The sequence below is a fragment of the Podarcis filfolensis genome (genome assembly GCF_964270895.1).
Source record: "Podarcis filfolensis genome assembly, chromosome: 10".
Taxonomy (NCBI): Eukaryota; Metazoa; Chordata; class Lepidosauria; order Squamata; family Lacertidae; genus Podarcis; species Podarcis filfolensis.
The window spans coordinates 41,015,116-41,035,549 of NC_139612.1; the positions used below are offsets into that span (position 1 = coordinate 41,015,116).

Genomic DNA, 20,434 nt, shown 5'->3' on the forward strand with positions numbered 1-20,434 from the left:
CAGAAAAGCAAAGTGTCAGCAGTGTTAAGGGCTCTAGTATGGAATAGGTCTTGGTGAGAAACCTACTACAGTACCTGAAATCTAATTTTCTCTATTTACAGATTATTATTATTTTTAACAGGAGAAAACGTGTAACAGTGCTAGCGCACGAGTTTGTGAGAGGCTTCCACAACTTCCAAATGAAGGCAGGGAATTAAATGCTGCTCTTGCAGTAAAAAGGCCCTGTGGCCATAGAGCAGAAGATGCAAATTTTGTTTTTAATTTGTAATGGGCCTTCTCACACCCTTAGGTTAGGTCAGAGTGGATTTGTAGCTATGACCAGGGTGTGTGGGTGGAATTTGGGGAGGATACAGTTGGGACTGAAGGAATGCAATCTCATATATGAGACAGGGGCCTCAACCAGTGTTGAGAAACACTGGCTTATATCCTCCAGTATATACCTGTACAGTTAATGAGCCTTTTGTTGAATAGCAGATGGAAAGAAGCTTATGTCCTTTTCATACGAAAGTGCAAAGTTAAGTACCTGCTTCCTTTTCTATCCTGCTGGCTCACAAAGGTTAGAATCAGCACTGGTGAGCCAAGTTAAATTCTGGCATTACATTCACTGCATAGTTAAGAGTTCCTATCTTTTAAAAATTTTATGTATGTTATTAAAATTGTAATAAATATGCAATCTCCTGTCCTATTCAATTTATTTCTCTCTTTCATCAAAGATGAGTTCCCACTGACTCTGTGAAGATAGTGAAGTCCTAGGCATTGTAGTGGAGAAATTAAGGAGCCTGAGGCAGCAGCAACATCCTACCTAGCCCTTTCATTTACACTTAAAACACCCTCCAGGGAGGGGGGGAAACCTTTTTATGGGACCCCATGAAAAAAAGTGAAAATGATGAAAACTAAACTTGGTGTGGAGTTCGTTCAGTTGGATAACCTTGAAAAGAAAAAAAAGGAAAGGAAAAGTAAATCCTTTCAGGACACAAAACATACACACTTTGAGACCTAGATTAACCCCAGTGTTTGAACTAAGCAATCCACATGCTTAAGAGACCTTTAATGGTCTCTTAACTATATTCTGCTCAACATTTATAACCATTCTATTATCCTTTTGGATTTTTATATAAATTACTAATTGCTACCTGCCAGCTTTGCCTCTCTGCTTTTCAATTTACCACGTAAACTCCCTTAATATATGTTGAAATGTTTGCATAAACTAAAATAATACACCTGTTCTGTCAAATGCCTCAATCACATTTAGATTAGAGGCTTGCAAAAACATGCATTTAAAACTTGACAATGCATGCACAGAATTTAACCACATATAACATAGCATTCCAAGCTGATTATTCAACTATAATTTATTTTACTATGAAGGAGCCATTTGGCTTTGCTAATGGTGTATACTGGTATATCTAGTATTAATGCATCTTTTATTGAACGTTGCCATTATTTCCACATTTTAAACTGAAGAAAGAGATGAAACAGTATATTCTGAATAGATATATATAGATATATCTCACGCTTTCTACATGTGTATGAAATTTTCTGCCTAGCTGCCAGTTTATCACCTCATTTCAAAAACTATACTGCATTTCTTAAATAATTATAAATTATTGCTAATTAGGATATATACATATTCATGACTTACAACAGGGTCGTAAAACCCCCCAATCAAATGACTTGGAGGGTCAAAGTGTGCCCCTGTAAAGGCCCAAGGGCTGCATCCATAATATTTCACACACATTCAGGTCTATTTCCCTTCAGTTTGATGGGTACAATTTGCCAGTTGTGAGGTTCACAAGTTGTTACAAGTGTTTCACAAGCCGTCACAAGTGTTTCACTTCTAGAGTTCCAGGCAAGGAAATACTGGAAGGGCATGGCAATAACAAGTTTTTGCAAGATCGTTACCTGTCAAAGCCCACATCCTGATAGCTGGCTTCTTTCCTCATCAATATGAAGAACATTGGCTTGCTTTGGAACCTCAGGCCTATGAACTGGTTTAAAGGGCAAGCTGGGTCCATTTCAGTACTTCTGAACAAAAAATATAAAAAGAGCCTTGCTGGGTCTGTCCCAAAGCTTAGCGAATCCAATCTCCTGTTTCTCACAGTAGCCAGCCAGGTGTTTTGTGGGAAGTCCACAAGGATGATATGATGACAGCAGCCTTCTCTTGCTCCTGTAATTGGCCCCTATTCATAGATACGCCATCTCTGATCATAGATGTAGCAGGTAGCTATCCTGACTGGTAACCATTGATATCTTCTATGAATGTGCTTGCCTACACTCCCTTTAAAAGCTACCTAAGATAGTGGCCTGAAAGTGGCCTGAGGTAGACCAAACCTGGAAAAGGCATAGGAAAAATAAAGTTTTGGAAGAGAATCAACTGCCCAAGTCCATATCCTGAAGTTTGCCTTCTTTCTTCATCAATGTGAGGAATACTGGTTTGCTGTGCAATTGCCTCAAGTCCTGATTTAAGGGACAAGTATAAAGGAACTGAAAAGATATCAGAGCAATTTACAACAATTATATAGGCAATAAAAAGAACATCAGAACTAAAAACACAGTTCACTAACTATTTCATCAAGACTGTGGAAGAATTCAGTAGCCTATCTGCTTGTACGCAAACCTTGTATGGCTTCTTAGCCCTAAAAAACACTGGATCCTTAGGGATCCTTATTGCACATCATGGGGTGAAAAATGTATTGACAGAGACCCCAGAGAACCAAATAAATTAGCAGGGTCTTTTGTTTGAAACCCCTTGCTTATGGAAATATACCAGCAAACTACCAGCAAAGATTGTGCATGTGCATATTAAGGAGTTCTGACTGACATTCTAGGGTGACCAGGCCCCTGTGTCTTAAATAGTTATGCAGCAGAAGAAATGTAAGTAGGATAATCATCTGAGTTGATATGCAACAAAGTTTTACTCAGATATACCCATCAAAATTAAACTACCTACCCTTACTTTTATTTGTTTACACAATTTATATATTGCTACAATGGTTTCCAAGCAATATCTAAACAACATCATGTTCATTAATTTCAATGGGTCCCCTCTGAGTAAAACTTTGTTGAATACCATACATTGTGTGGTACTGCTGCAGGACTGAACATGAGGAAACTTCTCAATTTTCAGAAATGAATTCACTAGTTATAATCTGTCAGCCAAGAGATTACGAATTAAACTGCTTGGCTAGAAATGGTTTTTATTGCAAGTGCCGTAACTTTATAATTTATGGGTTTCATATGGCAAATGCTAGTAATATGGCAAATGCTAATAAACACTCATATATAGGATTTAATTTTTATAAGGGTAATACATGTTCCACAGCACTGTTACTTCTCGATAAGAAATTGTGTGTATCTCACATGTACATTGTCACATAATGTTCATGTGGAGGAGCCCAGCAGGTGGTAGACTTCCCATCACAGTTATGCACAAAAACCCCAGCATATCTGTGTTCAACACATAAGACTTTGAACATGCAGAGTTCAGACAGAGGTTTCTCTTTCTCTCTCCTCATAAAATAAACTTTCAGATATGATTGTGGCTGGAATATTTAAGCATCTCAGTCAGAAGACCTTTTTTAAAACCCAACTAGCTTTAATTTGATTTCTTTAGATACAGTACTCATCTTTCCTGAAAACGTGATAAAGTAGTAAATTAATGGTTTGCTGACCATTTCATACAGTGCTGTGGTATGAATGATCTTTAGTCTACTCAGTAGACAAGGCAACAGTTATCCTGTTGTTGTTGTTGTTGCAGTTAAACAGCTATTCTGACATTTAACTGGTTTATTAGAGACTCAAGTGAGTTCAAAGTGAATCCTGGCAATCTAAGAACCTTTTCCTCATCTCTTTTTGTGCAAGAGATGAAGCCCCTTCACAAGTACGCATGCAGTGCCAACTGAAGTCCACCCACTAGGAACAAAGGTTTCAAAATTCTTGCTGCATCACTTGGATGCCAATTTCTGCCTTCGGCTGTCACTCCCTGCCTATTAATGGTACAGCCTGAAGCATCTCACTTCACCCTGCTATATCAATGGGCTAGCTATATACACATGTGTAGTAGCTGCTTTCCCTATTGTGCAGTACTGAAGCCTCGTGATTGGATTGGAAAGACCCATGTGATTATTCACGGCCACAACTTCCTCTATCCACACGTGTATTCACATTCACCCCAAGGAAGCACCTGTCTCCACAGCTGAGGTGTCTTCATTTGCATGGATATATGTAGGTTAAAGAAGTTCAAAATTCAACGCAGGCACAATAAAATAGCAGAAAGGACCTGAGACAGTGGAGGAGGCTGCAATACCTTGTTATTCTTTGGTGTGTAGAGAAGGGTTGTCTGTTCAGATAACAACCCTGAATCAACCATCTGTCAAACCTTTTAGAGTACACACAATAACACAAATGTGTAAAGGAGGACACAGTATTCCATAAATATTCTGTTTCACTGGTTTCAATTAGTTTCACACTGCCTGTTCCAGAAAATGAATAATAGTAGCATGCATGCATATATATATGATTTGTTGTTTGCTTGTGAAAAGATAACACATTATTTTAGAAAAAAATAAATGTTGGGTTATATTGGTTTGTTTTGAGAACATGAATTTGCCATGGGTAGGTAGACTGATAGATTTATTTTAGACATCTGTAAAAAAACACATCAATAATACCCTTTGTAACGTTTTCCCATGGAATTCCTGCTGCAACATGACAAAGGCATTTGTCAACGAGAATTGCATGGCTTTTTTTCATTCCACCCCCACCCACTGTGGCCCTTTTTTGGGAAAGGAGGACACAAATTTAGTCACGGTGCAATTTGTTAAAAAATCTACATGTAATATTAAAAACGTCATTGCTAGAAGTTAAGTGAATGGTTAAAGGCCACGATCCAGAGTGTGCGTTTTGCATCTGCCAAGCTGTTCTCTTGTTTGCTTCCCTCCTTTCTCCCTCCCACACCTCACTATGCTGCAGCTTTGTCTCTGGATAAGCATCTATGGTTTAATGGAAAATTATATTTGGCATCATGTGGTTGCCTATGTACTTTCATTAACAAATAAAATAGGAGAATTTTAATGAGATGCACTGATATCAAAGTGTTTGCTGCTTAGCCACATTAGATATATGATTTGCTGTCATGATAATGAGTTGCATATTAACTTTGTTTTATTGACTTTATAATGATGTATGACTGTGGGGAGGATGACAGATAGCGCACAGGATTGTTGTGGGGGTAAACAAAATCGATTTGTAAAGCACTTTGTAATGTAAAATATGCTATAGAAATATAGAATTGAATCCAGACTGAAATCAGTGGAATTTAAGATAGTCATGACTAACTTAAGTCCCATCTATTTCAGTGGGTCTACTCTGCCTAAGTCCTCAAACCAGAGTGGTTAATAGGTGATGCTCAGAATGCCATTGGACTTGAACTCCCATCATCCATGACCATGGAGCATGCAGGCTAGGACTAATGGGAGTTGGAATCTGACACCTGGTGGTCACAAGTTACGTAGCTGCCCCTGCCTGTTTTCAACACATTACAGTGGTGCTTTGGGTTACATATGCTTCAGGTTACATACGCTTCAGGTTACAGACTCCACTAACCCAGAAATATTACCTCGGGTTAAGAACTTTGCTTCAGGATGAGAACAGAAATCGTGCTCTGGCAGCAGCAGGAGGCCCCATTAGCTAAAGTGGTGCTTCAGGTTAAGAACAGTTTCAGGTTAAGAACGGACCTCCGGAACAAATTAAGTACTTAACCCGAGGTACCACTGTACTCTTGAAGTTGCTCTACTGTAAAAAGGTAAAGGGACCCCTGACCATTAGGTCCAGTCATGGCCGACTCTGGGGTTGCGGCGCTCATCTAGCTTTATTGGCCGACAGCTTCCGGGTCATGTGGCCAGCATGACTAAGCCGCTTCTGGCAAATCAGAGCAGCACACAGAAACGCCGGAGCGGTACCTATTTATCTACTTGCACTTTGACGTGTTTTCGAACTGCTAGGTTGGCAGGAGCAGGGACCAAGCAACGGGAGCTCACCCCGTCGCGGGGATTCAAACCGCCGAGCTTCTAATCGGCAAGTCCTAGGCTCTGTGGTTTAACTCACAGCGCCACCCGCGTCCCTTGCTCTACTGTACTACCCTATTAATAAAAAGTGGCTCTTTAATAGATCTTGTTTTACTGTTTTCTTCTTCAAAAATAAAATAGGTCTATAGTCTCCCTGGCTGAAATGGAATAGGGCAGATCGCAGCAATAATAAATTTATTCGATGGGCTTACAAATGAATGACCTGATCTTGTCGCCTCTTAATCAACCATGCGATGGACTCATAAGATAAAGGCGCTGCTTTTATCTCTGACAGAAACTGCAAAGTGTAGTATGGTGTAGGAATGTCAAATTAGGACTGCAGAAAGCCAGGTTCAAATCTCCGCTCCAACATGAAGCATCCTGAGTGACCTTGTGTCAGTTTTCATACCTAACTTATTGCACAGAGTTGTCTGAGAAGTGGGTAGCCACATACACCGCTCTGAGCTCCCTGGACGAAGGGGGTGGGGGAAAACGTAAAAAATAATGTAGCACTGATGGCTGGACAGTGGCATAATGATGACAGCATGAACGGCTATTGCATATTGTTTGTGGTGATGGGTAAGAGATTCAGAAGAGGCATGGTCATAGGCAGATCTGCTATTTGTATAGTGAAATAGGGATAGATGAATCTATTTCAGTTTCATGTCAGTTTTCTGTGAGGTTAAGCATTATTCCATTCTCTCCTGTTTTATGCAGATTAAAAGAAACAACTCATGAAAAATAGCATTTAAATTGTATGCAGTTCTCTCCCTGATATACCAGTTTAGTAGGCTCTTCCTCCTAAAATACACATTTTCAGCTTTTCTATGCATTATCCCCTAAAATATGCATGTTGTGTGCATTCCCCCCACAAAATGAGTATTTTTCTATTTGTTTTTGAACCAATACTACATCAAAACATTGGGAGGTGTTCTGTATCCACGTATAAATTTAGGAGCTGTGAATTGTGTTTTAAAATGTATTCCTACATCATAGTGGCTGCCTCCAGTCCACCTCTCCTAAACGCTGTCACCTTTTGGATAACTATAGTCTAGTAAAGGACCAACACAGGAGGCATTTCTCCTGTGTTCCATTGCTCCCTTCCTGTTCTGCTCCTTGTGAGTTTGGACTGGTGAAAGAGTGGGGAGGGGGGACTTGGTTTCTCAAGCTCAATGGGAGTCACCATGAAGTCCTGTCCCCAATCTACATGACCTTGTTCTATGGCATCAGATTCAGTGGGCTCTTTCAAGCCACACAATGGTTCCTTGATCACTGATGGGAAACCCATCTGGCTCCTTAGCTAGTGACAATCCAAATCAATTTTGTGACCACTGTTGGATTCCATGGTCATGACAACTCCACACTCCTCTAAGGCATGTCCCTTTTTTTCTTTAATAGTCTTTAATCCTTAATGATATGAATTGTTCTTCATTCTTATTATGGAGCTGCAGCTGTTCCCTGCACATAACTCAGTGTTCTTCTTTACGTTTCCCCAAATGGTTTCCTTCATTTCGTCCCATGTACTTTTAAGTGGACTAAGGATGGAAAACTTAAGGAGAAACTTTTTAAATAACGAAACATGTTTATATTAATGCAAATAATCAGTGCTTTGTGAATAGTATTTTTAATTTTTTTTTTTTGCAAAATTGCCATAGTAAATTTTACCAGCAAAGTCCATGTTGATATCTGTTGAATGTTCTTTAGTGGGAATCCATCAAAAAATATTGAGGGGTCTAATTATATTTATATGCATACAGTTTCTGAAAATACAGGTCAATTAATTGCTGAGATTTAATTTAGATATTTTTCACTGAGTCTGCAATTCATGTTCATTTTGGCTAAATTACCCTTGTTTCTTCATCTTATTTGCAAAAAAGGGGAAAGAAAAGACTTCTGCTTATTGAACTATTACTACAGGATCCAGCTTCCCCCCTAAATTACACACTTTTTGCATAAATGTGCCTAATTACCTGAATTCAGTTTTGATTAGCAGTGTTAATTGATGCAGCTGTGGATGGGATCTGTTTACCTAAATTACCATGTGCAAACAGCAATACGTCTGAAAGTGAATATGCTGAACTGAAAATACTAATTAGCTGAGACAGATTGTTATTCAAGTCACATCTCAGGGCCTTTTTAATGAAAGCCTGGATATGTCAGGGCTTTATGATATGCAGACAGAAATCTCTATATTACATACGATTTCCTAAAGTTAATTCATGAGAGCAGATGGGAAGTCGTTTGGGTTTCTTGTGATTTACTTCTAGTGTTAAATATGAATATTGTGCTTTATTGACAACATAGACATTGTTTTGGAACCCCCTGCTTAAAAAATCATTGTGAATACTATGACAACAAAACCAGAATTTATATTTTGAAGCTAGCATGGCAGTGCTCAGATCTTCCAAGAGTTCTGATTACTAGGAGTACTTTGCACTAAGTACATTAGTGTGTCACCTGGAGGATGTTCATGGGACCAAGAAAAGTGCTCCTATATCTTTCAGGGGCATGAAGATCTGATTAAGGAATAGCATAAGAAAGGGATGGACAAAACTGTTAATTTCAGTTTCTCTCTCCTCTTTCTCCCAGTCTTAAGTTTACTTTGCCACATTTCTGAATCAGTTTGTGATTTTTTTTCTTCTGAAAAGGCTATCCTTTTAGGGCACATTTCTACTATTATACAGACTTTTACGCAGTTTCCTAGTATCCACATGTTTGCAAGCAATTTTTCCTAGTATAATCATTTTTGTATGTTTGAATCCAAAAATATATGCATTTTATACACTCATTCTGTACACATTTTTTCTTTTTTAGAACATCACAAAATTCATGATGTGAATTTTACAGGATAACTCATTTCTTGTACTGTTTGGGGAAACGCAAGGTAGGTAGGTTCAAATTAAAATGTGACCAAACAGAATTTCTTCCCCATCCTTAGCACCATGACTATGAGTCTGAAAAACAGAGGCTGACTAGTAATCTCATTGCCCCCTGTTTACATATTTTCCTGGCCTTAGACACAATAGTGTAAATGCTGTCTTGAGTTCATTCTGAGCTCATTTTATTTAGGTTTCCCAGCCATGACCAGAGATTGCTGATGGACAGAAGGTTGACTCCAGGACTAAAGTGGCTTTGGGCAAAGTGTCCTCTGTTGGTTAGTCCTCGTGGGCTTACCTGGCTAAATTGTCAGCACTCCGAGCATCTGTCCTTTACTCATAGTGCACTAGGAGGGTCCAGGACAGGTAGCAGTGGGCCCTACTAGGCTTCTGAGACCTTGGCAGTTCCCCAAGGATAAAGGACCTGCTGGTTTGGTTGTCATATTAAACCATAGTCTAGTGTAGCATCATGTACATGAACGTCACTCTCATACTCTCCCTGTTCTCTCTCCTCTCTGCTGTGACTACAAGAAGCAGATTGGAAGAATTTTCTTCCTTTTGAAACAAACCTCAGTTTATCCTCAGGGATTGACACCTGTGGAAGAAAATGCTTTGCCTCTTTCATAAAAAAAATATGAAATTGCTGCTCTTCCTGCAAAATCAACTGCGTAGGACAACTGCCCCAGCCATTTATATGAAAAGCTCACATCTTTGAATGACCGTGTTGCATATATTTTTTAACATCTGAGTTGGCTGTAAGGGTGTGAAGATTAACGTGTTCTGTTGCTGAGAAAGTGGCTAGAGAGATGTCCCCGCCCCCCTCATAATATTGGAATTTGAGGTTCTCCAATGAAGCTGACTAGTAGAAGATTCAGGACGAAAAAGGAGGAAGTGCTTCTGCACATTGTTAAATTATGGAATTTGCTCCCATAAGATATGGTGATAGCCCACAACTCAGAATGCTTTAAATGGGGTTAAACAAATTCATGGAAGCTGCTATGATGTGCTGTAGACTATCTCCAGGAACAGCTGCAATGTGCCTCTGAATATGACTGGAGAGCATCAGTGGGAGAAGGCATTGGTGCTCATTTTTGCTTGTGAACTTCCTTTAGGCACCTGACTAGCCACTGCAGTACACAGGATGCTTAACTAAAAGGGCCTTTGGTCCGGCAGGGCTGTTCTTATGTTCCTTAACAGTGAGATGCAGCAGCTAGAACAGATTTAACCAGACGGATTCAGACTGAAATTCTTGCTCTGCCACAACCTTCTCTCAGTCCAGCCTACAGAGTCATTGTAAGGCCATAATGGGACAACTCTGTACATTGCTCTGAGCTCTTTGGACTAAGGACCAGTGTCAGATAACCAAATAGGCAGAGTAGGAACTGGCCTATGGGCCCCACACCTTTTAGGGGTCCTGCAACAACAGATCAAAATAATATTGACTTGATCTTGAAATAAAATTATAATCAAGCTTTCTTAGTTCAGTGTTATCCCACTAGAGCACACACACGTGAGGGTCCCAAGATTTCGACTACCTAGGGGTCTCCACAGGGTTTAATCCAGCACTGGAAAGGATAAGTTAAAATTGTAATCAATAAAAACCCACTGCATTGTGGTGACAGAGATATTATGTCATTTTTTGTTTGCTGACCCTGCTTTGTCAGACTTAAGCTACACAAACCACTTTATTATGTGGTGGAATCATTCACGGGCTGCACCATTTTAGACTGTTGGTGAGGCATTGTGTTTTTGAATGCTCACCCTCCTCAAAGAAAGCCCTCTCATACGTAGAAAACTTGTATGTCAGAGATAAGTCTAGTCATAACTCTTTATGGTTTTCTTTGTGCAGAGAATTTTTCTTTAAAAAAAATACAGTTCTGTAATTCCCTCACCTGTACAGCCTACAGTGTAACTACTAGGAATGTTTGTACATGATACGGTGTTTGTACAGATTGAGAATTATACAAACATTACCAGGAATTGCCTATTTGTGCAATACATGGATGCAGCACTCTTAAGACACTTGAAGAAAGAGTTGAATCCTAATCACGTTTACTCAGAAGGAAATCCCATGCAGTTTAATAGGATTACTTGGTAAGTGTTGTTAAGATTTGAGCCTAAGGAAAACGTATCAGTCTAACAACAAAATGCAGCATCAATGTCTCATAGGTGAGAAAATGATGGGATAACATGAAAATATCAAGGTCAAATAGTAACAATCTTGCAGCATATTTTTTTTTAACTTGCTTATAAGACCTTTAGGGCAAGAATGATGCCTGTCTTTGTGCAATGCAAAGCACAACAGCTCCAGTGAGCCCCCTCACAGTCTCTTGGTGCTAGTGAAATATAAGTATTAAATAATTCAAGACTAATAAAGATAGGAAACTGCAGAGCTAGAGGGAAGCAACTCTGCAACTAAAGCTGAACAGAGGCTGATAAAATATTGGACCTTGTTTTAGTGATATCAGCAGAAGAGGCCATAATGCTGTGTGTTTCTGTGAAAACCATGCAGCAAAAGTATTGTCAGCAAACTTTCCAATGCATAAGGGATTTTAGAGGTCTGATCCTCAAGATAGCTCTTATGTCAGTTCTAGATCCTACAAGGGTCGCAGTGTCCTAGCAAGATCAACAGCAATTCTTATTTCTCCTCTGCAGACGCAAGGCTGATTTCCTCAATATGTCTTGATCAGTTAAACTCACTAGAAAATTACGTTAGTATATCAGTTTCATATCATATACGTGTCATTTGTGTTGAAAGAACCTGGTAATCGTCACATTTGGAGGAGGTCCAGATTGTAATATTTCCTTCTTCACAGAACCTCAAGCAGAAGTATATTGTTGCATGACACCCAATCTCTGGACGATGCAAGATTCCCGGGGTTCCCGGGCTCCTTTGAAGGGTTTGGTTTCCTTGGAATGAGGGGCAGTTGAGATTGTGGTATCTTTATGATACATGGTTTGTTTACACAAATACACAACCTGAGCCTACAATAGAGGGGCTTGCAGCATTGACACCCCAAGAAGTTTTTGCTTTTCCCACAGTTGCAGGATCGATTCAAACAGGAATTGGGCACGACTCTGTCTCTCCCAGCTGCCCATCCTGCCTCTCGCTCTCACACACAACTCCCAACTCTGTCCTTTGTCTTTCTAACTACCAGTGAGTTCAGGGCAGGGGGCCCATCCATTTTCTCTTTGGCACAGAGCAACTTCCTTTGTTTCCTTAATAGCCCATCCTTAGAAAGCCATTACCTCACCAGGAAGCTAGCTTGGCTCTTCCAGGAATTGAATCTGTCCTGTATCCAGGAATTAGAAGGGGCCTCAAGCATACAGCCTACCCTTGTCTCCAAACTCATAACAATATTTAATAGTATTTAAACTAATTATGCCTAAGGACATTTGTTGAAAGCTGCTTCTTAAATGAATTTAGATTTAAGCCCCTAATTAAAAGAAAAACTAAATAATAGAATCATAGAATTGTGGAGTTGGAAGAGACCCCGAGGATCATAGCCTCTGGACCAGGAGGAAACAAGCTTGCTCTATCTTCCATGTGGCAGCCCTTTAGATATTTGAAGATGGCTATCATAACTCCTCTTAGTCTCCTCTTTACCAAGCTAAATATACCCAACTCCCTCAACCATTCTTAATAAGGCTTGGTTTTCACATCCTTGATCATCTTAGACACCCTCCTCTGTACACATTCTAACTTGTTAATATCCTTCTTAACTTGTGGTGTCCAGAACTGGACACAATATTCCAGGTGTGGTCAGAATAAAGTGAGACTGTTCCTTCTGTTGATACAACCTAGAATAGCATTCGCTTCTTTTCTTTTCTTTTTTGCTGCTGCATCACACTGTTGACTTGTGTTAAGCTTGTGGTCTACTAAGACTCTGAGATTCTTTTCATATGTACTACTAACAAGCCAGGTGCCCCCATCTTATATTTGTGCAGCTGGTTCTTCCTGCCTAAATGTAGAACTTTACATTTGTCTCTATTGAAATTCATTTATGTAGTGTGCAAGGTAGATGCTATAAACTCCTGAGATTAGTCAAAAGATGGGAAATGGTATGTGTCTATCCCTCTCCAGTAAATTATTAAACAATTACTGCCAACCATTATTAAACCTTTTCTATCAAACATTGTTATCATAGTCGCCTGTTGTGATATTTTCATGTTGTATAGATACACAATTTGGATTTGCATTGCTAAATTGTGTAAACAGCCATCCAGTCTCCCAGATGTTGAGAGTCCTTAAGAACAATTGCTCCCCCTCGGGTATTTGTAATGTGTGTTAAAGAAATACATAAGGGAAGGTGTAGCAGGAGCATGAGAGCTTTGCCTGCTCAACATTTTTATCAGTTATGAGTTAAAGAGGAACCTTCTAAAGCCTGGAACCTCTGCAGTCATGGAGGCCACCCAAAAAATCAGGGTTCTAAAACACTTGAGTAGAGCAGAGTTGATAAATGACAGAGCAGCAGAGGCAGTGCATTCATCTGCATTGTGTGCTATCCTGGTATGCTAAATTAACACACATTAGTAATGCCTGTAGAAGTGTAGTACCTACTGCCAATCTGGAAAAGCAATAAGAAAAAAGAGGTCCATATTGTCATAGGGATTAGGATTTACTGGCGCTTGTTTCGCATGACAGTTGATCTTGCAAGCAGATTTAGATCAGAAGTGATATTCTTGGGAATTGACAAAGTGGCATGTTGAGCACACTGATTTGGCATGTATCTATGTGCGATAGGAGCCCTGGGGAAATGAGCACCTGCATTTTGTCATTTTCAAAATGAAATATTGATGTGGGGCACATAAATTCAAAGATTGTATCCTCTGAGCTGAAATGTCTTTGAAAATCTGGTACCTTGTAGAGGTTGACTCATATTGGAATGCTAGAATTCCCCCCCCCACGCCCACTATTGTTATTTATTTTTGACATTTATACCCTGCCTTTCTATAAAATACTCAGTATGGTGTAGGTTGTGTAGCTTTGCTGATCTTTCTTGCATTTCCTTTTTACTGGCAAATGTAGGCTTCATGCCTATGCTCCTATGCTGGAAGTATGTTTCATTGAAGCCAATGGAACTTCTGAGTAGACATGCATAAGATTGTGCTGTAAGTCTTCTAGTACTGTATTTGCTCTTTTGGTTGTATTCTTGAAATTTGTCTACCAGGATTGTGGAGGTGCTTAGAAGTCTAATCTTGAAAAGTATTTGATGGGATAAAATATTAGCACCCGCCTTTAAAGCAACGTTGATTGTTTTATCTAAGGTTTATATTCTGGTTCAGGTTTGCAAGCACTAATCACTCAAATGAAATGCTAAAATAAGCTACTATGATTTGTGAAGGACAAAGAATTCTTTACACCTTTTTTCTCTTTTAAAGGTGATGAAATATTAATCAGATTCTGCTGCAGCACATACAAAATTTAATCGCATTGTTCCCAAACCTCATTTTTGAAAGCTTATTCTCATGATATTATTGCCTGGAGCTAAATCAATGTTCACATGAGAGATTTGGTAAAATGAAACTTGTATATACAATAGATTCACAAGGCTTTTCTATTATTATTATATGCCTCCAAATATCTCTCATTTTTTCTTAGTGGGTAAGCTGGCTCTAATGCATAAACATTGCAGTTAGCAAGTGAACCATATATTTTCCAGAGCCCCCTTAACTGTCTAGTTTCTTTTTAAAGGGTTGAAATAAAAAAGCTATGCTTCTAAGCAGTTTTGTGAATATTTTAATGAGTACTTTTAGAAATGATCAAGCCTGGATATATTCTCAGTAATGTCAGCTCTTCCCAAATAATGTCTGGTTGTAATTTTAATGAAAGTTCCAGCTATTTATTATCCTATCTATAGGCTATTAACAACCCAATACATAAGTCATAGAACCAAATGAGATATCCAGCGGCTAACACTGTTAGGCCTGTAAATCAGGAGGAGTCACTCAAAACTGAGCTGCGTTCTTAAAACATCTTTATCTGTACTATAAAAAGCTGTGTTTATCTGGGTGGCGGGGAGCTGCTGGCAGTAATTGGCTGAGCTGCTGTGATGTCATGGGAAATTCCAGTTGCTGGAGGAATAAAGATATGAGTTTTGCCATAGTTATTCACATTTGGGAAACTCTTCTTAGACCATTGTACATGAGGTCACCATGCACAGAACCATAGAACCACAAAACAGAACCACAAGATTATTAAATGGGACTGGATATTTTGATTGTATTATGCCAGTGACTTAACAACTGCACTAGTTCCATATCCATTTACAAACCCAGAGCTGGTCTAAATCAATGTAGCTTTGAATGGCTTACAACCAGGTTACCTGAAAGATTGCCTCCTCTTGCAGATGCCTTCCTGAACCTTAATAGTCCCTTTGGAGATCCTGCTTCCAACATATAACTTGAAGTGACTATTAAGCAAAGGGCCTTTTCCATATGGCACTCTGTCTTTGGAATCACCTCACCAAGAAGAAGTTCATCTGGTGGTTTATTTTTTATGCCAGCTGAAGACCTTTTTATTCACCAAGGCTTTTGTGTTAAATCCAGAAGATTGTTTTGTGCTGTCTCTTGTTGTGAGAGAGCTCTCTTTTATAATTTATTGTTTTAATAGTGATAATTATAGTTATTTGACAGAAGACACATGTTAAAAACTTCTTTAAATGTGACATTTTGTGTAGATTTGTTTTATTAAATAGCACATTTATGTGGGAATGGGATAGAGCAGACCGATAGGTGAACACTTGACCGTGACATGGAGTGGAAATAAGAGTGATTTGTCAGTCCTCAAAAGCAAGAAATAAAAGCTTACAGATGTATCCTGCTTAAGATGTTTCTAGCTGGCACCTAAGAGACAATCACCTCGGTTGCAAATGAGGATTTCTAAAGAATTCCAGAACTGGGTTACCGCAGCTGGAAAAGTTCCCTACTTAGTTGACATCTGCCTCACCCTCTGAAGGAGGGCTCACTCAGAGAAGGGCATCAGCAGATGAAGTTAAAGTGAAGGCAGGTTGCCATAGTAGTAGATACCTTCTCAGGCATCTTATCAAAGTGGCTGCTGTTTAACTAAGCTCCAGGCTTTACTTGCTACTTCCAGAGTATTCAGGCATGGCTTTATTTTCTCTTTACGCTCCGCGACAGCAACAGTGGGGGACAACTTTAAACACTGACTAATTTCAGTTTCAAAGCATTGCAGTTCAGCTGTTTAAATGCATGTTTAATTTTCCCTGGTTAACATATGCAAATAGTTTTCTTGTTTCAACCCTTTAAATAATTGAAGGAAGTGTTGTTGTTTTAAAAAATTGTACACACCCACCCACCCACCTATACACACACGCAGCACCAGACTGTCCCAGTTTATTTGAAAGCCTCAACTTCAGTTACTGAAACAATGCTCAGTCTTCACATTCCTTTTAATAAGTGTGGTCTGTTAACCCTTTCTGTCTTCTAAAATGGCATCATGCTGGAGGGTTGAAAAAGTACAGTTTGGTTGTCTGTTGCTCTGAATGTATTGGTCTTAGGCAGAGGAAATGTGGAAAGATATGGAAATCTCTTTCCTATTCAAGTGGAAACTGTTTAGTGAGATTTGAGGCAGGTTCCATAAACATAATGTGGCAGATGAAGTCACAGAACCATACTTTGAAAAGTCCATTACAAATGTCTTGCAGCAATTGCACAGTGAATACTGATTTTGCGTGGTACGGCTGCAAGACAAATGACTCTGTAGTAAAAGAAAATCTAATGTTAATTAATCTTCATCAAGGTTTAGTGGATGATAGAATTTATGTGTTGTACATCTTACTGGATTGAAATTGCATGAGGAGAAGAAAGCCTGGCTGTAATTCTGATGCTGCCATGTTGATTGCAAGTCATTTGGATAGGTTAACATTAAACAAATTTAATAGATTTTTTAAAAATTAAAAAATCCAGCCATGCTACCAGCAAAGAGTAGATTAAATCAGGGGGCATAGTTTTAAGAACTACCACTTTAAATAACTACCACTTTCAGATCCAAATTGTTGAACCCCTTCCTGTATGGTAAATTCCAATTCCTTCCAAAACAAGTTTAATACTATTATACATTCATGACTACATTGGGGCTTATTCCCAAGTAAAGCGTGCCTAGGATTTCAGTCAGAACCTAACCCTGCCCAGGGGACAATTGGAAAAGCAGAGCAACCACCGCATCCAAAGCCCTGGAGACTCCAGCCAGTCATGACAGTAGGTGGGAAGGCTCTGTCCTTCCAGGCTGGTGCAATAGAGCAGCTTGAAACAGGCCCCTCACCTGAAAATGGAATGGCATAAGATACAGAAGATCCTTGTCTTACTTAGCTCTGGCCCACCTGTGAAACCCTCTGTAGCCTCCTGTTTGCTTGGGTAGAGATCAGGCCATGGCGGCAGAGAAGCTCCTCCCCTCAGTGATTCTTATCTCTGTTGATGAAAGTCAACAGAGAGGTGTCTGTGCTTCAGTCTAACCTCCCCCAGCCATCCACATCAGGGGTGTTAGGGTTGTTCCCGTAATCTATGTAAATGGTCTGGAGTTTAGATAAATACAATTTACTTGCTAAATTTAATCTGATTTTTAAATTCTTAGGAGCACTGAGTTTATTCTCACATCATATGCCAAATGAACATGAGATGTGCAAATCGGATTTATCTGTGATCTGTTTTATCATAAAGCAGACTTTTAAGATTCAGAAAATTCTCAGATTTTTTCTTGAGAAGACAGGATATACGGTATGTTGACTGTCTGCCATGCCTCTCCTTTGTCTGTCTTTCGATAGCAAGTCAATAAAAATGATTAGAGTTGGCACCTCACAAAATGTACGCCCTTAAACCATGAAGCTATAATACTGTGAAGGATTTTTTCCCCTGACCTTTTCAAATTACGTCCAACCATCTGGGGAATTTCTCAGTGACTAGAGGTAATAAGGTTCAATCCTTTTTTGCTAGTTGGCTTCAAATTCAGCTCCTCGCAAGCCTTAATTTATCTATTCTTTTTATCTCGACCTTGGCATCTTTTCAATACTGTAATCCATGCATCTAATCTTGGTTGTGTTTCTCTTCCCACACCCCCTTCTTCCCCACTCAGGTTTTGCTGTACAATCAAACTGTGAAAACTACAGCCATGAAAGACCCTCCATTTATTACATTCTCCAAAAATGTGATATTAGCATGGGAGGCTAAGCTGGTATGTTGCCTTTTGAGAGGCGCTTGTTGAATTTAATTAGTTTTTAGATTTCATCTCCAACCTGCATCTCAGTTCTTTGCCATCCTGGGTGATTTATGCTTCAGTTGCTTTCATTCTATAAAACTTTCTAAACTTAGCTGTGCTGTTGCACTCTGCGGATTATTAAGAAGTTGGAGCGAGGTGCTGGTGGGGTGAATGAGTTTAAAAGTTATTTGTGTTAAATTGATTTCCCTTTAGTTATCAAATGTGATAGACACAATGGCCCGGTAAATAAGTGAGTCACCCAAGTGAAACACACAAACAGACAGCTGCTCTAGCCTTTTCTTTTTTTTAAGCTTCAATGAATAGAATAGAATAGAATAGAATAGAATAGAATAGAATAGAATAGAATAGAAACTGGAAGTTAAGAACACATTTACCAAAAAAGGTACAGAAGTCCCTGGAAGTTCTTAAGATAATAAAAGCTTACTTAGTGTTTTATCTAGCCAATATTCTTGCATTTCAGTTCAGAGATCTGTGCATGTAATCATCTGTCTACAGTATGTACATTGCTGATGCTCAATTAGACACCCATTCCCACTTTGAGGCTCACTGGCCATGATGGCTGCGTTCTCCATCCAGTGCAGCATCCTGTTCGCACAGTAGGAAACCTGCAAGTAGGTTATGAGCTCAATGGGACTCTTCCCACTTGTGTTCCCCAGCAACTGGTATTCAGAGACACACCACCTCTGATACTAGAGAATAAAGGTAAAAAAGGTAAAGGACCCCTGGACGGTTAAGTCCAGTCAAAGGCGACTATGGGGTGCGGCGCTCATCTCGCTTCAGGCCAAGGGAGCCGGCGTTTGTCCACAGACAGCTTTCCGGGTCATGTGGTCAGCATGACTAAAATGCTTCTGGCACGATGGGACACCGTGACAAGTGCCAAAGTGCACAGAAATGCCACTTACCTTCCCGCCGCAACAGTACCTATTTACCTACTTGCATTCACGTGCTTTCAAACTGCTAGGTTGGCAGAAGCTGGGACAGAGCAAGAGAAGCTCACCCCGTTGCATGGTTTCGAACCACTGACCTTCCGATCAGCAAGCCCAAGAGGCTCAGTGGTTTAGGCCCCAGCACCCTTTTACCTTACTAGAGTACATTGCCATCATGCAGCCACTGATAACCTTATCGTCTATGAACTTGTCCAATCTGCTTTTAAAGTCATCCAAGATGGTGACCATTACTACATGTTGTAGTAGCTAGTTCTGAGTTCTGCCTAAACATACTTCATCTCTTGTCACCAGCATTTCCCTTAAACTTGTTTGGGCAAGACTTCAATTTTCTGAAGTAGTCCTTTGTGCCTCAAATTATTTCCTTGACTCTCCTTGTTGACCATGCTGGCATCCTCTTGGCCTTAGTTGTATCTTTGCCCATCTGTGATATACATTGTAGCTTAGCTTCTATTTATCGTGGTTTGAATAATCCTCAAACTTTTTTTTTTTTTTTTGGAGGGGGAGATTATACTTTCTTGCTTTTCCCTTTCAGCTTCCTTGTTATTAATCCCCTCAGTTTTGAATCTTTGGAAATCAAATGTGACAGGATTGGACACTCACATCCCACAAATATTGAATTCGACAGTTCTGTGGTCACTGTTTCTAATAGGTTCAACAGCACTTGCACTCAATACCAGGCAAACTGCTAACACCATATTGGACCCAAATATGTATACAATCCAGCCAAACATAAGCCTTTTAAAATCTGATTGATCTCAGTCAGTGAAACTGAAATCAATAGGCTTAGAAGTGTTCCGTTTGTTCCGTTTGTTTCTATTAGCACAGCCAGACATCCCTTTCATTCATCACAGCAGCATCTGCATGACAAAGTTTCCATGGATTAGGCCATTGCACAGTTAGCCCTTGCTATCCACTTGTGGTTCTTGACAGGAAATGATACACATGTGTATGTTATGTTTCCTTCACATCCTCTCTTCTGAATGTGGAGAAATGATGTTGATTCAGAAAATATTTAGAAGCCCCATAATACATTCCTGTCACTGAAAATGTGAACAACCTGACTTGTTGAGCACTTGTTGAACCAGATATGTGACTCCTACCGCTTTGTCACTTATTAATGGCTTAAGAAAAAAGGGCTGTTTGTTAGATCTGGATTGTGTTGAGCTCGGGTTGTGGCTGACTGAGGCAGGTTGCAAGGCAAAAGTGGAGAGACAACAAGGTAAAATCAATCGGTGGCCAGCAAGAGCAGGATTTCCTTGCTCTGATCAAAAAGGAAGCCTGACCCGGTGGCTTCTGTAGTATTTGGAGAAT

At 39.6% G+C, this 20,434-nt stretch overlaps 1 protein-coding gene across 2 annotated transcripts in view; it reads left to right on the forward strand.

The window, feature by feature from the left end:
• The window catches only part of LOC310743392 (uncharacterized protein), a 105,259-nt gene that overhangs the window by 70,501 nt on the left and 14,324 nt on the right, over positions 1 to 20,434 (forward strand). For both annotated transcript variants that reach the window (XR_014538989.1, XM_083573606.1), the window contains one exon: positions 18,033 to 18,131. The gene's annotated coding sequence lies outside the window, so the exon portion shown is untranslated. The remainder of the gene's footprint in view (positions 1 to 18,032; positions 18,132 to 20,434) is intronic.